Source organism: Equus caballus, chromosome 5 (assembly GCF_041296265.1).
Source record: "Equus caballus isolate H_3958 breed thoroughbred chromosome 5, TB-T2T, whole genome shotgun sequence".
Lineage (NCBI taxonomy): Eukaryota > Metazoa > Chordata > Mammalia > Perissodactyla > Equidae > Equus > Equus caballus.
The window spans coordinates 60,565,344-60,578,330 of NC_091688.1; the positions used below are offsets into that span (position 1 = coordinate 60,565,344).

General features: G+C 39.8%; 1 protein-coding gene across 9 annotated transcripts in view; it reads right to left on the bottom strand.

Moving 5' to 3' along the window:
- Positions 1 to 12,987, bottom strand: part of MAGI3 (membrane associated guanylate kinase, WW and PDZ domain containing 3) — a 220,992-nt gene that overhangs the window by 197,818 nt on the left and 10,187 nt on the right. Inside the window, exon 1 of one of the 9 annotated variants that reach the window (XM_070268464.1) lies at positions 8,934 to 9,006. The exons of the other annotated variants lie outside the window; for them this stretch is intronic. The gene's annotated coding sequence lies outside the window, so the exon portion shown is untranslated. Of the gene's footprint in view, positions 1 to 8,933; positions 9,007 to 12,987 lie in introns of those variants that run through there. 9 annotated transcript variants of the gene reach the window in all.

Sequence of the window (12,987 nt, forward strand, 5' to 3'; positions counted from 1 at the left end):
CACCCTCTCCAACATTTTTATTTTTAGTCTTAGTGATTATAGCCATTTTAACAGGCTATAACAGGTGGTATCTTAGTGTAGTTTTGGTTTGCATTTCCCTGATGATTAGTGATGTTGAACATGTTTTCATGTGTTTATTGGCCATCTGTATACCTTCTTTGGAAAAATTTCTGTTCATATCCTCTGCCCATTTTTTGATTGGGCTGTTTGTTTTTTTATTGTTCAGTTGTGTGAGTTCCTTATATATTATGGAGATTAACCCCTTGTCAGATATGTGATTTGCAAATATTTTCTCCCAATTGGTGGGTTGTCTCTTTGTTTTGATTCTAGTTTCTTTTGCCTTGCAGAAGCTCTTTAGTCTGATGAACTCCCACTTGCTTATTTTTTCTTTTGTTTCCCTTGTCTGAGAAGACATGGTATTTGAGAAGATCTTTTTTAGTTCAGTGTCAAAGAGTGTACTACTGATATTATCTTCCAGGAGTTTTATGGTTTCAGGACATATCTTCAAGTCTTTGATCCATTTTGAGTTTATTTTTGTGTATGGCATGAGACAGTGATCTACCTTCATTCTTTTGCATGTGGCTGTCCAGTTTTCCCAACAGCATTTATTGAAGAGACTGTCTTTTCTCCACTGTATGTTCTTGGCACCTTTGTTGAAGATTAGCTGTCCATAGATGTGTGGTTTTATTTCTGGGCTTTCAGTTCTGTTACATTGATCTGTGTGCCTGTTTTTGTACCAGTATCTTGCCATTTTGGTCACTATGGCTTTGTAGTACATTTTGAAGTCAGGGATTATGATGCCTCCAGCTGTGTTCTTTTTTCTCAGGATTGCCTTAGCAATTCAGGGTCTTTGGTTGCCCCATATGAATTTTAGGATTCTTTGCTCTATTTCTGTGAAGAATGTCATTGGGATTCTGATTGGAATTGCATTCAATCTGTAGATTGCTTTGGGTAGTATGGACATTTTAACTATGTTTATTCTCCCAATCCATGAGCATGGAATCTCTTTCCATCTCTTTATGTCATTATCAATTTCTTTCAGTAATGCCTTATAATTTTCATTGTATAAGTCCTTCACCTCCTTGGTTAAATTTATTCCTAGGTATTTTATTCTTTTAGTTGTGATTGCAAATATAATTGTATTCTTGAGTTCTCTTTCTGTAAGTTCATTATTGGAATATAGAAAAGCAACTGATTTTTGTAAAGTTGATTCTGTACCCTGTAACTTTACTGTAGTTGTTAATTATTTCTATTAGTTTTCTGATGAATTTTTTGGGGATTTCTATATATAAGATCATGTTGTCTGCAACAGCGAGAGTTTCACTTCTTCACTCTCTATTTGGATACCTTTTAGTCCTTTCTCTTGCCTAACTGCTCTGGCCAAAACCTCCAGTACTATGTTGAATAAGAGTGGTGATAGTGGGCACCCTTGTCTTGTTCTCAGGGGGATGGCGTTCACTTTTTGCCCATTGAGTATGATGTTGGCTGTGCGTTTGTCATACATGGCCTTTATTATGTTGACGTAATTTTCTTCTATCCCCATTTTGTTAAGAGTTTTTATCATAAATGGCTGTGGGATCTTGTCAAATACTTTCTCTGCATCTACTGAGATGATCATGTGGTTTTTACTCCTCAATTTGTTGATGTGGTATATCATGTTGATTGATTTGCGGATGTTGAACCATCCCTGTGTCCCTGGTATGAATCCCACTTGATCATGATGTATATGATCCTTTTGATGTATTGCTGAATTCAGGTTGCGAAAATCTTGTTGAGGGTTTTTGCATCTATGTTCATCAGCAATATTGGCCTGTAGTTTTCCTTTTATGTGCTGTCCTTGTCAGGCTTTAGTATCAGAGTGATGTTGGCCTCATAGAATGCGTTAGGAAGCGTTCCATCTTCCCTAATTTCTTGGAACAGCTTGAGAAGGATGGGTATTAAATCCTCAAAAAGACGAGGTTTTAAAAAGTCAACTCCTAGTTGAAACATATATCCCAAATAAGTTCAAATGATCATCAATTTTAGCTTCCCCTCCCTCTATACTTTTCTAATTCTCACTGACAAAAAACTAAATTTTACTCATTTCTCTTTTTCCTTGTCAAATCTGGGAAAGAAAACTGTGTGTTCCTCTTGAACCTTTCCACTACGGTGAAACTCTTCTTCAGTCAAAAGACACAGAGTTGTCTTCCAGTCTGGAAAGTGTTTTACTGATTAACGTAAATTTGAACATTTTTCCTCAGCATTGGTAACAGACCAATTCTATCCCCATAGCCGGCTAGGTAGAGTCTAAATTACTGGCCTAAAGAGCTAGAAAATTAATAATGTATAACAGCAAAATACAGAACTATTTAAGTATCCTGGGGTTGCAAAGTACAGAAATAAAAATTGTAATAGATTAATCCTAGAAAAATCTCTGAAGGAGATAAGTTTAGGATTGACTTTTGAAGAAGCATGGCAAATACTCTACTCTGCTATAATGTAGTATGCACATTGGGCACCAATGAGAAATGAGTTTGGAAAGATAAGAGTTGACTGAGCTGTTAGAGGATATTAAATGTCAGAACAGAGAATAACCATAGCAAGGAAAGAACACAATGCTCTATTGAGTTAATTTCCTTAAAATCCAAATGATCACAAGTCAATAAATAGTGAAAATGTTTATTTTACAAGAAAGCATAACAATAAGATCAACATAAGACAATTACTTTGAATTTTAAAGACAAACATGTTTCCTATTTCTATAACAACTTAAATCATTAACTTTCAAGTGTGAAACTGACTTAATAACTAGCTAGTTAATTCCATCAGATAAAAACTAAAATGGCGTATTTTCACTCCTCAGAAAATAAGATGCTCACACAAGGCAAATGAAAAATCTGCAGCCTATGTCCATATGCATTTAATTTTACCACAGAGGCTGAAGTTTTACCTAGATTGAATAAGCTTCTCTACCTTTTTGAACTTCAGCTTTCATTACATTTTTAAACAAACATATAGCAAAAGATGGAGAGAGATTTTAGAAAATTGAAACAAAAGTCAAAGGCTAAATTCCTTGAAAGAAAGGAAATGAATCATTCCCTTTTGTATCTCAGCCTGGCATGGGGCTTAGTACATAGTAGGCATGCAAGGAACATTTGCTAATGAAATGCAAAGGCCTTGCCAACTAGAGGATTAATGCTTGGAAGAATCCCAAGCTAGGTTCCTGGACCAAATATCTGAAAATGTTCTCAATTCTACAACATCATATTGTACTTTCCAACAAGTCCTAAGTGCTAAACCAACTCTGTAATCCAATCAAATGCAACAGTAGTACTATATCCTTTGCATTTTATCTTTGAAATCTGGATCCAAGAGATTTTTAGCACATAAACCAGCTGGCAGCAAAACTTATCCAGTCTCCAAAGTTCCCTTTTATCCCTATTTATAAGTTAAAATATAATCAAATTAGAGTCCTAGACTAATGATAACCTGCATGCTAATCCGAGATCCATCAATAATTAGCTACGTGACCTTGAGCATATCACTTTTCTCCAAGTCTCAGTTTTCTCATCCACAAAATGAGAAAAAAGGGCATTTAAAAGCATTCCTTGGGGAAGTGTATCGATGACTGCAATTTACTTTGAAGTGCATAAAAATTAGGATAGACTGATGGATGGATAGAGGCATGGATTAATATATAATAAAGACAGTAGAGTAAAAAGTTCAAAATAATAATCTAGGTGGTGGATACATCTCCTCCACAGAAAAAACCCTGGTCAAACTCCCAACCTCTCATCTTTCCTATTCCTGAAAATGGTACCACCCCTCATCTAGTAGCTCAAAGCAAAATATCATAAGTTATTCTGAATTCCTCTTCTTCTCTCACCTGCCATCAGTCAGCAAGTACTGTTAGCTCCTCTTCCAAAACATTTCTCAAATCCATCCACTTCATTTCACTGCCACTACTCCTCACTGGTCCAAGCCATCATTATCTTTCACCTGAACTAAATAGTCTCCCTTCTTCCACTCCTGCCCACTTTCCAATGGCACTAAGAATAAATAAAATCCAAGCCCCTCGTGATGGCTTACAGACCCCCACTGGCCCCTGTCTACTTCTGTGATCTCATCCCTATCACTTTCTCCCTCTCATTTCCTAGGTGCCACCCACAGTGGCCTTTCTATTCCTATAACACACCAAGTTCCTACATTAAGGCCTTTGTACTTCACAATTCCCTCTGACTGGGATGTTTTTCCCCAAAATTTTCACTTGGCAGACTCCTTCCTTCTAGTCATTCAATTTGCAGCTTTCACGTGCCCTCCTCAGGGCGGTCCTCCCTAACCACCCAGTCTAAACAGGACACTCTCTCATCACCCTGCTCTATTCTTCCTAGAGCAGCAGAGTGGACCACTTATGAGCACAGACTCTGCGGTCACACTGCCCGGATTCAGCAGCCAGCTCTGTACTTTCCTAACTAGCTTCTCTGTGCCTTGGTTTTCTCATATGTAAAATGGATATAATACTACTTCATAGAGTCACCGTGAGACTAAATAAATATGAAGGAGAACACTTAAAAGCAATGCCTGGCACATAATAAGGGCTGTGGAGTCTTTGCAATCATTATTATGACATTAGTTTATGTCTTCTTGTTTATTATCGATTTCTCAGTTGGAATGTTAACTCCATAAAGAGATCGTTTGCCTCATTTACTGATACATCCCCAATGCCTAGAAAATTGTCAAGCACTTAGCAGATGCTCCATAAATACCTGCTACATGAAAACATTATTATGCGCTGACATTTGATTGTGGTACTATTTCATTTGCCCTCGGTAAACATTTATTTACAAGGTAGTGTTTTTTCTTTGGCTTTTATTTTTGTAAAGATTGGCCCTGAGCTAACATGTGTTGCCAATCCTTTTTTCCTTCTTCTCCTCAAAGCCCCCCCAGTAAACAGTTGTATATTCTAGTTGTAGGTCCTTTTGGTTGTGCTATGTGGGACGCCACCTCAACATGGCTTGATGAGCGGTGCCACGTCTACACCCAGGATCCAAACTGGCAAAACTTCAGAACGACGAAGCAGAGCGCACAAACTTAACCACTTGGCCACAGGGCTGGCCCGTCGTATTTTTTTCTCTTGCTTAAGTTTCAGAAATTATTTGAAAGAAATAAAGCCAGAAAGTAATAAAAACACTGTATCTTGAAGATTCCATTAATTTCTTAATTTGTAATTTAAAAATTCTTCTTTCTCATTTAAAAAAATAATAATAATTTAAAAATAAACATGTTTAAAACAAAACAAGTCAGTCTCCTTTTCCTTCCTACCTTTGCTAAAGCATTAATAGGTTTAGCTCTCACCTGTTCATTTTATACTAATAGTATAATATCTATATCATATATCTTTCTTAGAATATTTAGCAAAATTAAAAGAGATCATTTAAAAACAGCTAGGATTAGAGAATGATAAATCCACTCTCTTTAACGTATCTACCTCTTCTGTCTGAGGAGGGCCACACAGACCCCTGCACTAAAAGGGACACAAGTTAAAGCAAAGTGACGGTGCTTGGGGGGGGGGGGGGGGGGCGTGAGCAGAAACTGTAAACAGACACATCCCCTACTGCGGCGCTGGGGCCTGAGGGAATTATACCTTAAGAAGCTTTGGTTATCTGTCATATTAATTGTTGAAAGAATAAAAAAACGTATTAATCTACAATTTAATACGTTATAAAGATGACCATTTTAATGTACTGAGATGTTTCTTAAATAATAACATGGCTATATTTATCACTATAAAATATATCTCAGTTTCCTAGGGCTGCTATAATACAGTACCACAAACTAGGTGGCTTAAAACCACAGAGTGTACTCTCTCACAGTGCTGGAGGCCAGAGGTCCAAACTCAAGGCATCAGCAGGGCCATGCTCTCTCTGGGACTCTGGGTGGAATCCTTCTTTGCCTCCTCCTAGCTTCTGGGGGTGGCCACCAACCCCTGGCACTCCCTGGCTTGTCGCTGCAGCATTTCAAGCTCTGCCTCTGTAGTCACATGGCATCATGTACCTGGGTCTCTTCTCTTCTTAAGAGCCCACCCTACTCAGGAGCCTTCATCCTAACTAATTCCATCTGCAACGACCCTATTTCGAAACCGCGGTACTAGGGATTAGGACTTCAACATACCTTTTAGGGGCAAACAATTCAATGCAAAACATATACCTAGGTATATATTGCATCATTACCTAAAGTTACAAACTTTCAATTCATCAAGATATTATTTATCTTTAAGGTAGACAGAATACATTTCTGAAGTTTGATAATTAATAAAATGGGCCATACTTATTTCTGGTCCCAGCTCTAGGACTATGTTATTTCTATGGTTGAATTAACAGCTTTATAATTATGAAAAATATAATTAGGTCAGTGATCTAAGAAAGTAAACATTCTTTTTTTTCTCTTGAGGAAAATTAGCCCTGAGCTAATTTCCACTGCCAATCCTCCTCTTTTTTTTTGCTGAGGAAGATTGGCCCTGAGCTAACATCCAAGGCCATCTTCCTCTATTTTATATGTAGGACACCTGCCACAGCATGGCTTGCTAAGTGGTGCATAGGTCCACACCCAGGATCCGAACCAGAGAACCCTGGGCTGCCAAAGTGGAGCACACGAACGTAACCACTATGCCACCAGGCCGGCCCCTAAGAAAGTAAATATTCTAAACCTGTTACAAACAAGTGTCATGAATAAAATAACAATGATGAGGGGGCCATTTTGGTTATAATTTCACCTCTGTCTGTTAACATAATAAAGACAACTAGTCCTAAAATGTGATGTACAAAGTAAAATTACATGTATCGAATCCTGTGTTTCTATTTAGTTACATTATTTTTAAAAACAAATAAACAACAACAACAAGCAGATACACTTTCTCCCCCTAGTGAAGAGATTCTTACAGCAACTGGAAGTAAAAGCTCTAGGCAAGAGAGGGACTTGGCCAACTGTATGTGTGGACCACACTCCAGCACAGCTCGTCTTTTGGAATGATTGTTTCGAGCCGCGAACTTATGACCAGCTCTTTGAGGTTGTACCACTGCTGAAAGAGAGGGGCCTCCAGAGAAGCACAAAGAAGAAACTCTAATCCTATCCCTGAATCTAGTCTGGGCCCAAAAGTTAGAAAATGGCCACAGGAGGGCTGTGAGCTTTTTTTTTTTTGGAGGAAGATCAGCCCTGAGCTAACTGCTGCCAATCCTCCTCTTTTTTCTGAGGAAGGCTGGCCCTGAGCTAACATCCATGCCCATCTTCCTCTACTTTATACATGGGACGCCTACCACAGCACGGCGTGCCAAGCGGTGCCATGTCCACACCCAGGATCCAAACCAGCGAACCCAGGGCCGCGGAAGCGGAACGTGTGCACTTAACCACTGCACCACCGGGCGGGCCCCCAAGGGCTGTGAGCTTCTAATATCGTTTGCATAGATGCTTCTTCAATCACCACCAGTGCTGGTGACGCAGAGAAACAGTATCTTAGGAGGTGACAAGTTTGCAAACTGTAGGTAATAAGACAAATTATACCTACTCCCATTCCGTGTTTTTTTGTAATGACAAAATATCTCTATATTGTTTACTTATAAAAGGTTCCTTAATGCATTAAAAGTGCTGATGAAATTCTCACCTGCATTATATCACTTTAACAGTGGATTAATATGCCACATTTTAACAATTTTTTATTCTTTCATTTAGTAAGAAATTATCCTAAGATACTATCTATCAGCCTTTCAAAGATCCATTCCCAGTTTTTAAAAAAAAATATAATAGAGTTTGTGGGGCCGGCCCCGTGGCCGAGTTCTTAAGTTCGTGTGCTCCACTGAGGCAGCCCAGGGTGTGGCCAGTTCGAATCCTGGGCGCGGACATGGTACCGCTCATCAGGCCATGCTGAGGTGGCATCCCACATTGCCACAATTAGAAGCACCCGCAACTAAGAATATACAACTGTGTACTGGGTGGCTTTGGGCAGAAAAAGGAAAAAAAAATCTTTAAAAAAAATAGAGAGTTTGTTTACTAAATTAGTCCAGTTTGAACCTCTAAAACAATGCTATCAAATAAACAGTAAAATATCATCTATCTTGAGACCAGGCTTCTAGAATATTTCCAAATCCAGAAATAGGAAACAACATATACACACAAGTTCTGGGGGTAAAGAGCAGCTCCTGATTATCTAAGTAAGAACAAATATAACAGAAAATAAAGGAATACCACCCTAGGTCTACACGCGACCCCCTGAAATTAGACAATCCACCAGGGAGAAGTAAAGAAGCACTACAATTGGCTGGCAGGATCTCTGCAAGGTCAGTTTTTTCTCTGGAAAGCAGAGAAGTGTGGGAGAAGCAATCAGAGTAAAGAGAAAACAAAACTGGAGAGATGAGTAGAGAGTGAACAGCTGATCAAAGGCAGCTGAGGAGGGCGAGGCTGTGAGCTATCGACACAGACAGGCCAGATCTATAGTCTGCACCTTAGCAGTTCCTACAGGCGTAGGCAGGAGCTACAGGAGAAAAGAGAAAGATACCACCTATGCCCCAGGATTCTAGCCTTTGATGCTTAGCGCATTTACACAGTAACAAGCCACTCCATGTACAAGCAACTACAATAGTCTGTGCAACGTTTATACATGAAAAATACGACAGAATAAAATGTATACGTTTATAATAGTCATCCCTTAACAAAGAATTCAATCTTATTCTAACGTAAAATGTACTGGGGGGAGGGCTGCGGACCATGAACTACAGCTACAAATGGTCCCCTCAGGAAATCCTCATATATCACAGTTATCCCTCCCTTTTTTACCTTCTTTGCCTCCATCTCTATCCCAGAAAATGTGAACCCAAACTTTTTCATGAGGAAAAGGCACATAAGCATAAATAAAATAAAATTCCAGAGTGTTCTAATAAGGTTGATAACACACAGAAACTTACAATTTCACATAATTCCCAGAAGAGGGAATCAAACAGGGCTGCTGAATCTCTTGGAGACTAGAGCTGTAGGATAATTCCAGAATGATTCTGGACCTTGGGAAGAGGACTTTGTGGCCCCTCCCTCCAGCGCTCTGCTATTAACACTACTCAGCACTACATCATGCATCATTTTTTTCTGCTTACTCATAGTTTCTTCTCCCATAATTTCAGTTTGTACACGGTTTAGCATGGCCTCGCCAACCCTGACTCTCCCTCCCCACCCCCACAATCAGTGGTGCATTTGGTAAATGCTTACAACTCCCACCACAGCCGTGACAACAGTGAAAACAGAGCTCGGATGATAAGTGCAGTAGCAAACCATTTATAGTATTTCCACCAGACAGACAGGAGAGATGTAAAAAACTCAAGAGCATAGATAGTAGTAAAATGTAGTAAAATAATTAGGGAATGATGTGGAATCTAGGGGGGAAAAAAACTCATAGAAACTGAGCAGAATGGTGGTTGCCAGCAGCTGGGAGGTGACAGGAAATGGGGAGAGGCCGGTCAAAGGGCAGGAACTTTCAGTTTTAAGAATAAGGTCTGAAGATCTACTGTATAACATAGTGACTACAGTCGATAATACTATATTGTATAATTGAAATCTGCTAAAAGAGTAGAACTTAAGTGTTCTCACCCCCTTCCCAAAAAGTAAATAAGTGAGGTGATGGATGTGTTAATTAACTCGATTGTGGGAACCCTTTCACAATGTATATATACATCAAATTATACACTTTATATATACACTTCAAATAAATTACAATTTTGACAGTTGTACCTCGATAAAGCTGAAAATAATAAGGAAATGATTAATTTTGAGTATTAAGTACCTTTGTTATTAATATAATTTATTAGAATTTTATGCAGCTTAATTGTTTTAAATGACTGTATTGGACAGCTAACTCGCAAAATTCCTGAAAATTTAACCATCAATCTTGCGAAAGAGTACAGCCAGTTCCAGTGCATCACTGTAAAACCTCTCGGCTGAAGTTCCTACCCCTAATTGGAAATTCTTTTCTTTTGACTTAGTTCAAGTCCCCAGGAAAGATCCTTACTGGCCCCATTCATCTTTTTAAGCCACAGAAATCACAGGCTGCTGACCAGCCTATGAACTGGTTGCTTCAGTTGAGGTGCCCTCCCTGCCCAGGGTACCTGTGGCTCGCAAGAGAGGCTGAGATCAGTGACATAAAACACAGATGTCTCAGCAGCAGAGATGGGCAGGTAGGACAGACACAAGCTAACCTAATACAAAAGGTCACTACAGATGTTAAGTCCGTCGGCCCTATGATCATTTAAACTACAGGCCATGTCAAAAGAGAAGCTCACAGAAATGACAATGAGTTATCAAGAAAGGGTCAAACTGCATTTAAAATACTGTATTTGAAAAGAGTGTGTGGGAGAGATCTCATCAAGACGGCAGCGTAAGCAGACTCTGAAGTCATCTCCTCCAACGAACACAACCAGGTTACAACTATCTTTGGAAAAATTACGCTGGAGAGAAAACTGAAAACTCGACAAAAAGAACCCCCACAACAAGGGACAGTCCTGACTAAGGAGGAAGAGGCAGAAATTCCTGCTGGAGAGGAAAACAAGAGTGTGTGGGAAAGGGTCAGCTGGCACTCAACATCCTTCTTCCTTATAGTATACCTTCCTGAAATGCAGAGGTTGATAAACTAAAACTATATTTTCCAGACTCTTTTAGTATTCGGGATGCAAATGTGACTCCATCATTAAGATGCAGGACACAAGATATGGAAGGAAGAAGTGAAGCTGAGCCCCAACAGTCTATAGCTGTTAGCTGCTTTCAACCACCAAAGAAGATCATGGACATGTTAGTGTCCAGTCTCCAGCTTTGAGGGTGTTGAGGGACAGTGGCAGAAGCAGTAGTGCCAGAGTGAGCATTCCAGCATCTAGTCACTAGTTCACAGGCATCAAGGAGAAGTTGTCACAGCAGTGGCCAGATGCTACATTCCAGATTAAAAGCAGTTATGATGGCAATAGCAGTGACTGTTGTGATCCCCTTGATCACAGCTACAGTGGTATTTTCTTGCCATGGTTTCAGTGGCAACCTCCTGATTGTCACTTTCCTCACTGTGGCAGAGGTGGCAGCTCCTGTGGCGAGTTGCCCCAAGGTGTCCTGGAAGTCAGTCTCAGAAGCCTGGCCTAGAGCCCAGCCCTCCAGCCCTTTCAAAGATTCCCTAAGCAACTAATTCCCTGCACGACATCCCTTTCTGTCTCCTACAGGAAACCCTGCAAAGGAGTAGATGGTAGATGGGTTGTAGAAAGATTTTTTCATATCTACACTCGTGCTGTTCTTTCACAGACATACAAAGGGCGCAAGCAAGACGTCACCATTCTGATTAGTCTTACCTAATAAATACAGAATCTCCCCAGAACTGCTGCCTCAATCCCCTTTCTTCAGTTTTGCCTCAAACAGGCGAGTACTTTCTCCTCTGCTGTGGCCAGCTCTCTGTGGCCTGAGACATCTACTTGTCCTGTACCCAGCAGCACAGTCCCTCCTACCAGTCATGTCACTGACATCAACCATCATTACAGCCAGACAAGTTCAAGGATCCTCAGCCAATAACCGCTCACCCACCACATCCCTGAGCAGTCCCTAGCCCTGAACCTCTTCTTCCCCACTGCATCCCCAAGTCAGTCGGGGAAGAAAAAATAAAAGCATAGCTGGCTCTAATCCAGACTTGTAGCATCACCCCTCCAGAAAGGGGCAAGGACAGCGATAGCAGTCTGCCCTACAGCCCCCATTCAGAAGGATTCTACTGAATGCACTGTGAAGAATCTTTCTGATAAGAAAAATAATTTTTCAAAGCTAAACCAACTAACAAGAACAAACACTTAAGTATTCAGCTGTTACACCAGCTAACAATTTTCTCACTATTTAAATCTTAACCACAAGCTACAGCATTATGGAAGGCTAAAAATGCCCTGAAAACCTGTGGCATGTAATGATTAAAATTCTTTCTTGCGCTCCAACTTCTGGGTTACCACTGCCTCTGACGACACTCATGCGTGCTGATGGCCTGACAAACTGAGTCACCACGTTATACTTAATTCCAAAAGAATGCACATTTCATAAAGAGACAGAGTATCTTTAACAGGTTCATTCTTTTTCACTAATTTCCTACAGAAATTCTTATGCCAAAAACTAAAACAATAAAGGAAGGTGAGTTCTAGTCCCCGCTCTGCCAGCCTCATGCTGACTCCTGAGCAGAGTTACCTGCCATTGTTGAGCCTCAACTTACTTATCTGTAGACTAAAGATATGGGCTGGATTGCTATGGCTTCTTCCAGGTGAGTGACTGACTTTCAGCCCAAAGAGGAAACATAACAGCACAAACACTTGAAGAATTAAGAGGCGCCAATCCTCCATACTTGCTTGAACTGCCCTTTCAAAGGAACCAGCTTACTGTGCAGTACTTGAAGCCTGGAAGAAGAGATCTACTTAAAAACAATGAGTTCTTCTTCTATCTAGCTTGCCTAAATTTTATTTAAGCAACGTATACTCTGAAAAGAGTCTGCAGACTTATGAAAAATTCCTAATTCCAAAATATATTCATTTCTACATTCATCAGAACATTTTCTATGCTACCTGTCTCAAGATAAGTGTGCTACCACCTTCCTGGGGAGTGAATTATAGAGCAAGCGGACAGGAAACACGAGAACAAGATATTATTTCCAATCTCAAGTATACAATTTTCACAAGTATATTTATCCTAAAAATATCTAGGCGTTTACATATAACTGCTGAAAAGATCACCTTACAAAGGTAGCAAGAATTAATGCTAACTTACTGCTTGATTAGTAATTCTTGGGAATAACTACTTTATCATGCAGTTTAGTCGTACAGACTGACCTGCACTGTCACCAACTTTGTTTAGAAACAGAACCAAGCAATGAAGCTTTTCTTTTAAGTACTTGTCCAATGTCTTAGTGCATTTAACACCCACTCAATTCAGAATTATAAGGTTTTTCCTTTTAAAAGGGAAAAAGGAAGTAAG